The 12,017-nt window shown below is 39.3% G+C and overlaps 1 protein-coding gene across 2 annotated transcripts in view; it reads right to left on the reverse strand.

The window, feature by feature from the left end:
* Positions 1 to 12,017, reverse strand: part of PPP2R2C (protein phosphatase 2 regulatory subunit Bgamma) — a 207,944-nt gene that overhangs the window by 147,301 nt on the left and 48,626 nt on the right. The window lies entirely within an intron of this gene.

The following is a 12,017-nucleotide window of genomic DNA, read 5'->3' on the forward strand; positions in this document are numbered from 1 at the left end:
TAAATGGGTTTGCATTGACACGTACTGCACACTAACATGCAGCCACAATTTTGTGCTAGTCGATTCTGTCATATGCAGCAAAAGCAACAGTCTTTCAATGTCAGCCTGTATAAATATTACTGAAATCGCCAAATATCTGCCTATGCAACTGGAATCGTCTGAGGCAAGGCAACCATTCAGAAAAAGTAAAATAAAATAACTGCTATTCATCTTTCATTTTTCCCAGTTCTGTAAATAAAAGACCTGTTACAAAGCATGAAAAAATTGAGGGCCAGAAAAATCTGTGTCTTCCCTCATACAGGAAGGGAAAGCTGGACAAAGGGAATGCTTGCAGGTCATGGGGTCTCAAGACCTGCTACCTTCATTCACTGCATCACCCCATCACCTTGGAAAAGCCATGTTGAAGTCCGTATACTCAGATATAGGAAGACAAGTAGAAGAGGAAAATTACTCACTTGCATTATAAAATAAAGCTTGTCCTTTAGCCCAAGTGTTTAATCACTTATATTACAGCAAAATTCTTTCAACTGAACAGACAAGCAGTTTCCTTAAGCTTTCAGCATCTGTTCATGAAACTATGAACTGTTTGCTGCAGAAAGAATGTATTATGGAAAGGTGTAAGCACCGCTGAAGTTTAGAAATTTGAATAGAAAACAAATGGCTGTGTACTGAAAACACCACTACAGCATGAAAAGAGAGTAAGCAATTGCAAAACCAATTCAGAGGAGAGGACAGTCCTGTGGTTTAGGCCCTGGAATTGAATACAGAAAACGTAATTCAGTTGTTAGCATTACTACAGCATTTTGTGTAAACCTGCATGAATCTTGCAGTCTTTTGGGGTTTATTTCTTTTTAATGAAGCTCGGATATATGGCTCGAGTGTAAATTCAAGTACCCTACTATTACTATAAAACAGGCACATGACTTTGCAAGAAGTAGATAACTATGTAAAAACCTGACCAGGGATAAACATCTAATTTCAAGATAAAGTAAGGTTGTGAGAAAAAGAGAAAAAGCAATGGAATGACCCTCTTCCCTTACTCATTGATAAAGCAAAATAAAACAAAGCATCTTTAACCTGACAAATATAAAATCTTCACGTTTGAGAAGGTGGAAAGTAAAATAAGTTACTCAATACTTGCACCTGTAAAAGACACATTTTATTTTTATGCAGCTTTTGCATGTGACAATACTAAAAATATTACTTGTGCATTGAGAGCACCAGTCAATACTGTGGTGGTAGCACAGCTCTCCAGTGCTTGCCCTATCCCCTTCAGACATTTGCTGCCTTTGCCCCTGCTTATTCGTGTACCAAAGCCTTTCAGCTTCAGGATATCCAGTCTGCTTACATACTGGCATTGTCCGCTTTACAAGGCTATGCACAAAACCAATTCCCTTCCTCAGTTCAGAGGGCAAGCATGCCAGCAGCAACACCAAACAAACCAGGATCTGCTGCCTCACGATCGGCAATGTTCTCCTTATGGATATAGACATGCATGGCCTGGTACATAGCTGAAGCCTCAGGTACAAAGTGATGTCCTCAAACAAGCATCCTGAAGTTTATTATTCTGAATTTTCTACCTGTTTATTGGAAGCAAATACAGCATAAATACTCAATGACAGTACTAGCTACAGTTCAGAAAGTAACTGTGAGAACCTGTAAATACAATTAATGAGAAAATATACCTAAAATTTGAATGAAATAAGGAAGGAGGCCTTGCAAATATTGACACTTATTTTGTCTAAAACTACCCCAAACTATGTGGTGGAGCTGGTTTATTTTGCCCTTCCCTGCCACATTATTTTGTCATCTTGGATTTGTTCTTCCCAAGACAAAAGTGTCTCTGAGCAATACACACTGCACATCAAGTCCCAACTCCACTGAATTCAGTGGCAAAGAGTAGAACAAATGGCAGGTTTACACTCAACCATTTAACACCATGGTTAGACCAGTCTGGGTCAAGAAGGCACTTCAGCATCTGTGCAGGAGATGGTCAAACTATTTGGTCTTAGAAAAATCACCTAGAGGAACCCAAGCTCTCTATATATTCAGTGTAGATTTTGGAGGGTAATTAAGAGCATCTGAACCAGAAACCTCTCTTTCTCCATTTTGTATACTGGATGCTTAATTTTCTCATTCAGGCAACCAAAGTCAGATACACAGCATTAGAGTGTAGATTCCTCTGTGGAGGTAACCCTGAAGCTTCCTCCCATTGCTATGATGACTGCTGAAGAAGGAAGAAATGTCACCTTGCAGGGCATTTGATCCCAAAAGTCAGCTGTTTTGCTTGAGTAAAAATGTACAGGAATAATTTATATCTACTAATATATGGAAAACGAACATGTGTTCTCTTTCTGTTGCCGTCAACCAGGTCTGATCAGACCTGTCATTAGATCTACCCTTTGTGCCCTGTTCTGGGTGCCAAAAAGAACTGTCATGGTTTAATCTTGGCTGCTAATTAAGTGCCAAGCAGCTGCTCACCCACTCCCCCCTCACCCAGAGGGATGGGGAGAATTGGAAAGGAATCTAAGAGTTGAGATAAGAACAATTTAATAATTGAAATAAAAATGAAAGAACAATAACAACAATAACAGTTATAATGAAAAGGAGGGAAAGGGGAGAGGAATAAAATCCAAAAGGAAGGGAAAAAAAGAAAACAAATGATGCACAATACAACTGCTCACCACCTGCTGACGGATGCCCAGCCAGTCCCCGAGCAGCAATCGGCCAACCCCAGCTAACTCCCCCAGTTTATATACCAAGCATGCCATCCCATGTTATGGAATATCCCTTTGGCTGGTTTGGGTCAGCTGTCCTGGCCGTGTCCCCTCCAGACTTCTTGTACCCATTCAGCCCTCTCACTGGCAGGGCCCGAGAAGCTGAAAAGTCCTCGACCTAGCAACATCTGAAAACATCAGTGTGCTATCAACATTGTTCTCACACCAAATCCAGAACACAGCACTGCACCAGCTACTAAGAAGAAAATCAACTCTGTCCCAGCCAAAACCAGGATGCTTCCCAAAAAAAAAATTATACAGAAAATTATTGAAAATAAATAGATAACAAATTATGGGAATGACATGTCTAAAAAAAGTGGTTTTTTCTTCACACCCTGCAGTCTGTGAAAAAATACCACAAATCATTTTGTAGATGCCTCAACATTTCTGTGACCAGGGTGTCTGCATTTTCTACAGTGCATGAGAGAATGTTCCTTCCCTTCCACATAAACACAGCAATCATTGCCCCTGATTTGTCCTCAATCAGCTGAAACTTTATGATTTCTACGGTCTATCATTTTGAGCCTCCTCTCCTTACTTGCTAGGTATAATTTAAGAAGTTCAAGGTGTTTTCGTTTTTTCTAGGAGCCAGGTGGACTTCTTTTTGTGAAGTCAAAATAATAACGCCCATCCATAAATAATTTTCTCCTCTCACCATTGCAATTATACAGGTTCACAGGCAACTTCCTCAGGCATCACATCTGGGTCAGATCACGCTTATCTTGTTCTTCCCGCTTCTAAGTTAAAAAAATCTCATAGGGAGGAAGCCTTTAAGAAAAACACTAGACAACACTCCCCGTGTGCATATAAATGCTTTCCCCAGGATTATGAGCCGAATCCTTACTGTGTGGCAAATATTAGTAGCCCACTGACTGAAGTAGGTCAGTTCAAATGAGGAATACTAGCAAAATACTGCTCTGAATCTGTAGTGCAATGCAGATTTGTGAGACAATGTTTGCAGATAACTAGCTGTGCCATTTTAAAATGCTACTTATTATCAGTCCTACTGATAACCTACATAATTTGGTCTGGTCAAATATCCAGGGGGAAGGTAGGGGGAAAGGAACCTTTGATCAAAAACATTTTAGTTATTTGCCAATTCACAGTAGTTCATATAGTCCTACTCATGAAACAACCCACGAATTGAGCTAATTACTGTACAAACACAGAAATAAAAAGAGTGCCCTAAAGAGTTTACAAGCAAACTATAAAAAAAATGCACGTGCTATCAGCAGAGACATTTAAGTAAAAAGCCAGTCAGTAATGAGGATGGAGTCCTGGCTCTGAGCTTTCTTCAAAAGCAGGTCATTAGAGACTTCGTGGAGAGCAGCGATAAACAAAACCTGAATTCAAGAGGCTGAAAAATAACTGCATAACAAGGTAAGAGTTTACCTGGAGGTAAAAGGAGGAAGACTGGCTAGCAGGTCAAGGGCCTTTTCTTCCTTTACTCCTCCACAAAGATGGAAAACACATCTTTGGTAAGCACATTAAAATGTATTCTAAAGAGCAAGATGTTCAGTGTCAGTGGAGAGTGAGAGGTAAGAAGGGAGGTAAAAGCCAAGGACAGCCATGACACAGATGCCAATATAGAGTGTGGATGTCAGCAAGAATAGAGTTAAAAGGAGCACAGCAAACAAAAACTGCATCTCTGCCAGGAGGAGAAAAACCTGCTAGGCAGAGAAGTTGATTTCAGTAGGGGAAGAAACTTGTATTTCACTTTCTCGGAGTTTGGGGGAGAAGAACTGGTAAAAGGCCAAAGTAGAGAAAGAAAAGAGGCAGGAGCCAGAAACTGTAGCAGGAGGCAGCCAGTACCCTGAGGAAAGTATTCAAACTAGCAAAGATACAAATGGAATTGAGAGTGTAAGCTTTGGTAACAGTGTAGCCTTAGTGGTAAGGAATTGCAGATGGTAAGAACAACTCTTCGGCTGGATGACTGTTGATCAGTTTGCTTGTTGCATTTCCACCAGGAAGATCTGCAGCATGTGGAGAGGGAGGAATCAGGTGTCAGAAGGTCCTGTGGATTCCCGAGTGATGCTATTTATAAACACCAGTTGAACGCACAGCCAACCTGCTTTGCCCCTGCAGAACATTTTTCTTCTCTCAAACACATTCTCCCAAAAAGCTTATATTTATTTTGTCAGACACATAGAGCAAATCCTTTAATAATTTAAATTCTCAATATCTGAAATGGAGCACCTGATGATGCTCTAAGTCTCTGTTTTACTACCCTCAAATTCATCACTGTATCTGACTTAGAACAATTAAGCTTGAACTGCAATTGAAAGAAATAGTGGTTGAATACTTAAGTATTTTCTTTGTCTAACAAAACTTTCCATATACTGATCATTCCGTACTTCATTTAGTAGAACACAATGGCTTTAAACGAAATGGAACTGTATTTTGAACTGGCACAGAACTCTGAATTAATTATTTTTGAAGAGCAAGATATTTAAAGCACTGTGATTGTAAAAAAAATAAAATCCTTAGAAGTTACACAAATTGGGTCAAAAGCAGATTATTTTAAAATATTACCTTAAATTAATGTTTGTGAAATCAGTGGAGGTTTTTAAGCACTTTGACAGAATTTGCTTCTAACCACATCCTAACATCTGCAAACTGTGTAAAACTGTAAAGTTTCTCTTCTCATGTTGAAATGGAATAAGATAACACATACAATTAGTCAGCTATAGAAAAAATACAACAAACTACTTAGCTAATACTTTACAGTTATGTTCCATTGCTATTGAATTTGCTCAAATGAGGATATCTACGAGGCAAATGTTTTCTCCCTTTATGCATATCTAGTTCATGTACAGAGATGTAAAACACTAAGCCATTGACTTCTCCAGTTTGGCCATCAACTATTTAGCTTTGGTGTTTAGTTATTTATTCATAATGTCCAGGAAAATAAGATTCTATAGAACAGTCATCTCCCTGTTTAGAAATACTGGAGCTCATCGGCTACCTTTTATTTAAAAGGATAAAGTGCCAAGAAATTATAATGTGATAAAAAGCTACTCCCCTAGCCTTCCTCCAACCCTACTCAGCATGACAGAGAAAGGACTCAGAGCTCTAAGCCAGGGATAAGACAGCAAATCCACTCCCTTGGATTTGAGTAGTTCTACTTCTCACTATTTGAGAATGCTAACTTTAATACAGTATTTTTTCTCTGCTATCTAGTCCTCTTTTAGTATTTCTATCCAGAATGAACATTCACTCTGGATCATACCCTCCCCCACATTTGAGACAAGATCTACGCTGCAAATTGCAGCAGAAATACCTGAGCTAACTTTAAACAAGTTCGATCTCAGAAACTGTCCAGCCCTGATGGCAGAGATCTCAGCATGAGCTGTATGCCTTGGAGAGAAGTTATCCCACAAGTGAACAAGGCAGCAATGGTACAAACATCTTTCCACTATTGCTTGCTTTGAACACATTCAAGCACATCTCATTACATGATGCCTACTTGCAAAGGAATTAATCTAATAGCTTCGGACAGCAACAAGTGTATCATAAATAACTCTGATTATTTTTAAGGCAAATTCTTAAAACCTGTATTCCCATACATTTCTGAACAGCCCTCTTTACATTTGTTGAATAGCCAAATATAATATACAGCACTGCCATGCAAATCCACTTTTGATTCTTTGACAGCTAAACAAATAGTGCCGAAAATTAACATAAAAACTAATAAAATAAAAATCATATCAATCATGATTCTCATAAAAAGTAAATAACATCTCAGCAGTAATTGAGAATCTTTACAATTATAGCATTTAATTTATATTTCAATGCACACTCTTCAGTTAATACTAAATATTCAATTTAGTATGTAGTAATTATGATGTAGTTTTTTCAAAATTGCTGGGCTAACGGCTGCCATCACAATTGGAAGATACTCTATTATTCACAAAGACAAAGTTTCTTTGCTACCTTTTGCTCTGTTAAACCTAAAAATAACACCTCCTCATAAGAAGTAGCTTATTTTTAGCCTACATACTCTAGACACAGAATAAAACTAATACCTCACAGCACCTGGCAATTTTAGAAATAAAGCAATTAAAAATTATCAAGTAATTTAAGTTACAGAAGTCAACTTCCTTCAACATCTTTCACCCTATCTGTTCCAATGAACATTGCATAAGGATCCTAAGCACAGGCAGTGGCACTTAAAGGTCTGCAGAAAGCCGCAGCATGGGATGAACTGAATCCACACCATGCTCGTAGCTTTTCACACATAAACCAGCAGTTTTGCTCTTCTTTATGGTGTGCTGGTGATAGTGGTGGAGCTAACCGATATGGAGAGCTCTGGGCCTAAATGAATGATCTTTTCCAGAACTGAGAGAATACAGCTGGGATATCTGGACATAATGGCTCCTGCAAGAAGTACCCCTGAGGCAGAACAGACACCCTGAGCTCTGACATCCCTGTGCCTCCAGGGTGTCCCCCTGTGATACAAGCTGCTCTCTAGGGCCACCGTATCACTTCAGCTGAGAAGCCGTAGGTTTCGGACCCTACCGTGGCAGCTGCACATGCCACGGCCCTCCCCTAGCTCCATAATGACACGATAACCCGCCATCTGACAACCCTACAATGGGCACTGCTTTCACATGTTCCCTTTGGAGAAAGGAAAAAATTGGAAAGAAACAGTTTCCCATCTATTGGCTTGGGTCTGGTCAGACCAAACCCACAGCTGAATTGCTGGAGCTACCAGGCAGAAGTCACGGTAGCATTTGGCAATGGGGAAAAGTGCAGAAGGGCCCAGATCCTGTGAGCTCATAACTTTGGATGGCACCGAAACACTGCATTAGAGACACTGACAGCATCTTTGCCCCATCTTTTAGTGGTTTAAAATCGCATCTAAACCAAATCCTGCAACCTATCAGCTAATGAGCACAAGGAACCAATTAACAATAGCACAAAGAAATTCTGGTCAACAGCGAGTTCAACACACTCTAGGGGCAAGTTTTCATTTGGCAAGTTTCAGAATACCATAACAGATTCCAGCAGGATCTAGGTTTAGCTAAAGAGATGGAAAGCAAGATTGCAAAATGATAGGGGAAGGAAAAGCAGAAAGAACAGGCAAAATGCCAAAAGGAGAAGCTGGAAGTTTTCCCAGAACTTAGTAATTTGGAGATTAAGCCTATTGAGTGACTGCAACAGGAATGCAAACAGTGGACCAAGGGAAAGAGCACAGAATGGTGAATCAAAAACCAAGCACTAATTCCACCTGTGAGGCTTTAGCCAGGTCATTTACCTTCCTTGTGCTCTTTTTCACTCTTCCAGTATCTTGCCTATTTACCCCAGAAATTACACGGGCATAAACACTGTCTTTCCTACTACAATCATCAAACGCAGACTGACACAGGCCCCCTGAGCAATGCAGATACTTAAGGGACACTGTTCCCTAGCTAATAAAGCTCATCTGTTCCTGAAACAAGCTGCTGTGTCAAAAAACACGAAACAGATTATTTACTCCACTGCACAAACAGCGTCACAGAGAAAGACAATGTAGGAACTGCAGCCTCCTAGAAGAAGGATTCAAGATGAGTCCACATAGAAAACCTATCACTGACAGGGCCTGTCACTGCCATCAAGAGAGCCAGGCACAAAAAACTGAGCCTGAGGAGGAAGGCAGGATTGGGGACAAGTGTTGAAAAAAATGCTTCCAACTTAGCCTTTACTTTAACAGAGATTACACTGCTTCAAGTTTCTCAAATTGAAATACAAATATAAATATATTCTAAACAAGAAATTTTATGTTGGGTTTGGTATCATTCCATTACATGCTGGAGAAAGCATACTACACGTTTTGCAAATTTAGTTTAGTTTTACAGATGTTATACAGTTGTTAATTAATTCAAATGCTTATAGCGTCACCTGCATGCTGCCTCATACCCAGTATATGAGGCACCACGTACCTTGTTACCATCATCTGTTGCATATGTGACACTCTCTCTCAAGTGATACCTATGATAGCATCCCCTGAATTACCCTACAACATCAGCAACTCACTACCACGGTCTACTGTTGTACAGGGGAGAAAAACATTTTAAATGTATGCCTATAAAATGTAAACCTATAAAATCACAATGCTTGCAGTTTATTCAAACTAAGATTGTTATGACATCCTTTTACATGCACAAAAAGCAGGAAATCTAGCCACACTACTAAAAAATTATGAACCTGCAGCTACAATTCTGCTGGAAAGGGCTGGAAATCACAAAGGGGAGAGGTTTCAGTGGCTGTTCATGAGGAATGGATCACAGGCACCCAAGCACACAGCACTAGAGGTTGCTGATGGGCACTGTCACAACAGCAGAGCCTCAGGAGCTGAACTGCATGCTGTCGCCTTGGCACTTCATCCAGCACACTGTCAGAAATGGTTTCCAGGCAAGACCTATCTCTCCACAGACAGGCAAGACAGCAATTACAAAACTAACCTCATACTCTAAGACAAGATGACCCACATCCTAAATAACTTCGTAGATGTCAGGCTCTGGAGTGGGACATGAAGCCTGCCGAGGCAGGAAAGCCTGAAAAGGGACAAACAGAAAACCTGCAAATATGCACATAGCATGAAATAATTATGAAATTGTCACTTGGAAGCACTGGACAATCCAGTGAAATGATGCTATAAAATACAGATCAGACAGTGGCCTGAAAAAGGAATTTAGAGCAGGAACACAGATACTGACAGACTTTGAAGACATACTTGTGTGCATATTTGAGCAAGAAAGGAATCGGGAAGAGGGAGGTAACCAAGTGAGAAGAGTATTCAAACCCATGCTAAAGGTTCCATACATCATTTCTGAACAGCAATGGACTGAAGCACACATTTAAGGAGTTTCCTGATGCAACACCTGTGTGGTGAGGCTACTACATAGTCAAAACACTGGGAAAGGAAAGAACTTTGTAAAAAAGCTTTCAAAAATCAGCCATTTGAAAGGATTAAGCTGGTAAGATATAGAAATCTTAGAAAGGTGGAGCTTGAACAATTTCAACAGAAAAAGAATCAAGTTAAGAGACATCAAAGCAGGTACAAAGAAACAAACTCTCTGCATAAGATCAAGAAAGGAAACAGAAAAAAATCTTCTAAATACTATGACTGTCATAAAATATCAAAAGCTGCCTAAGAATTTTTAACACCTCTAAAACATTTCTGAAAGTCAAGCAAATAATTAAAAGTCAAAACAAATTAGCAGATTGTGTTCACTTTCACATTAAAAAGTAAACCACAGTCATTTATCCTAAATTTTTACTAATTCAGAAGTCAAAATATTTCAGGAAATAATAATTCAGCAACACTTCCTGCACGTGGCAAGTCTATTAAACAAAATCAACATATGGGATCGTTTATTACTGTCTTTGCATTCTACACACAATCATATGAAGATGACAGCTTTGAAGGGAACTTAGCCCAAAAAACTATGCTTTTTACAAGACTGAAAAGAAATGGCATATGACAGGACATTCATCTTGACTCCTTCCTGCCACCAATGTGTTTAATTAATTCAGATAGGCATGGTGCTAACAGCTTTTTCTCCAGCATTACCTTACACCACAGAGTAGTTACACATTTCTTTTCCTGCAGTAACTAAGGACACATGCAACTCCAGCAATTCACAAGCAACTGCAGACCCCAGCTATCCTGGGCCAGTGAGAAGGAGCTGCTGCAGAACAAAAAAGCTGTTCTAGAAAATGATAGGGCTAAATGTTTTCTTCTACACAAAATTTACTGCAGTATTGTTAGTACAGCCTCCAGAAAGAGGAAATCTCAAAAACCAAATTGCATCAATACAAACAATGATGTTGCTGTTAGCCCTCTCCCCAGATCATCCAAGTATTTAAATTACTGTAGCATCTAAAGTACAGTAAAAAATGCTGCACCTGCTCAAAGAGGTGCAATCTCTGAAATAATACTCACTTGATAAAACAAAAGCTAAAAATAAACTCAAGGTACTAGAAAAGAAAAAAAATGCCTAACACCTAAGTATTCAAAGGTGTGAGGAAACAAAGTAATTTGTAAGCAGAAATGTAGAAAGCATGCTAGCAGCCAATGAAAATAGAAGTTTGCATGACATGCTAAACCCTACATTTTGAGGAGTACAAAACCCCATACTGCACTGCAGTAAACAGCAAATGCACTTAAATGTGTTCCACTTCTGTCGACCTTCACTCCAACAGCAGGAATCAAAATTCAGAAAAAAAGAACAAATCACAGAGGTGATTTGGCATTGGAAACAGAGAACTACAATGTAAACAATGACTGAGAGACTCCTGTAGGAATAAGTTGAAAGGAATGGGAGCACAAACATCAAAACAAGTCATTTTTATTCTGGCTCAAGACATAGTAAATGCAAATTAAATAAAAAGAAAACACATCACTAGTTTTGAACTATACTTACAAGGGAAAGTATAACTAGAAAGTTATTAATTGATATTGCAATGTAATAAAGAACTATGCACCTACAAATTAAGTGTTGCAATGAAAACAGCAGAGGCACCTGACCACAAGGAGAATCTTGAAACATGGAGTGAAGCACTCAGCCTATCCACTACAGAAACTGCGAACTCGGGCAGAGCCCGAGTAGGGAGCTCCCTACAGTCAACACCCTGACACACTAAACACAAAGGTACGTAAGTTCCTTTCTAGAGTTTAGACATCTCAGATAAGATCACAAAGGAGACATGCTTTCTGACAAAAGATCTAAAGCTTGAATATGAATATAGTCATAAACAGTTTGTGTAACTAAATATTCCTGGGGAAAAAATGGGAGAAAGTCATACCTTATTATATAATAGTGGTTGATAACCTGCATGGGAAATTCAATATAATTTCATTTTAGTTCAAGAGAAGAAAAATTTGGGTATGGACATTTACCCTACCTCCTGCTGAAGTTGCACCAGATGCCAACAAAAAATGCAGTATTTGTGGAACCAGAAAAGATCCCAACTAAAAGGAACCCAAAACTGTGTCTTAGTGTTCGAGACACTCAACATAGCAAGGAAATTTTGGGCTTTTTGAGCCAAACTTAACATCAGTTGAGTTTTCACACTTGCAGTTCCTTTATGCACATAAGAGAAACAGTCATCCAAGTAGGATTTGGAACCACAGCTACATGCAACTGTGTGTAAAAGGAAATTCAACTTGGCAAAGGAGGAACAGGAGACCTCACCCAACACAGGCCAAAAGGCCCCAGCATAACTCACTGTTGGAAAAGAAAGGTCTGCTAAGCA

This window comes from Falco rusticolus, chromosome 1 (assembly GCF_015220075.1).
Source record: "Falco rusticolus isolate bFalRus1 chromosome 1, bFalRus1.pri, whole genome shotgun sequence".
NCBI lineage: Eukaryota > Metazoa > Chordata > Aves > Falconiformes > Falconidae > Falco > Falco rusticolus.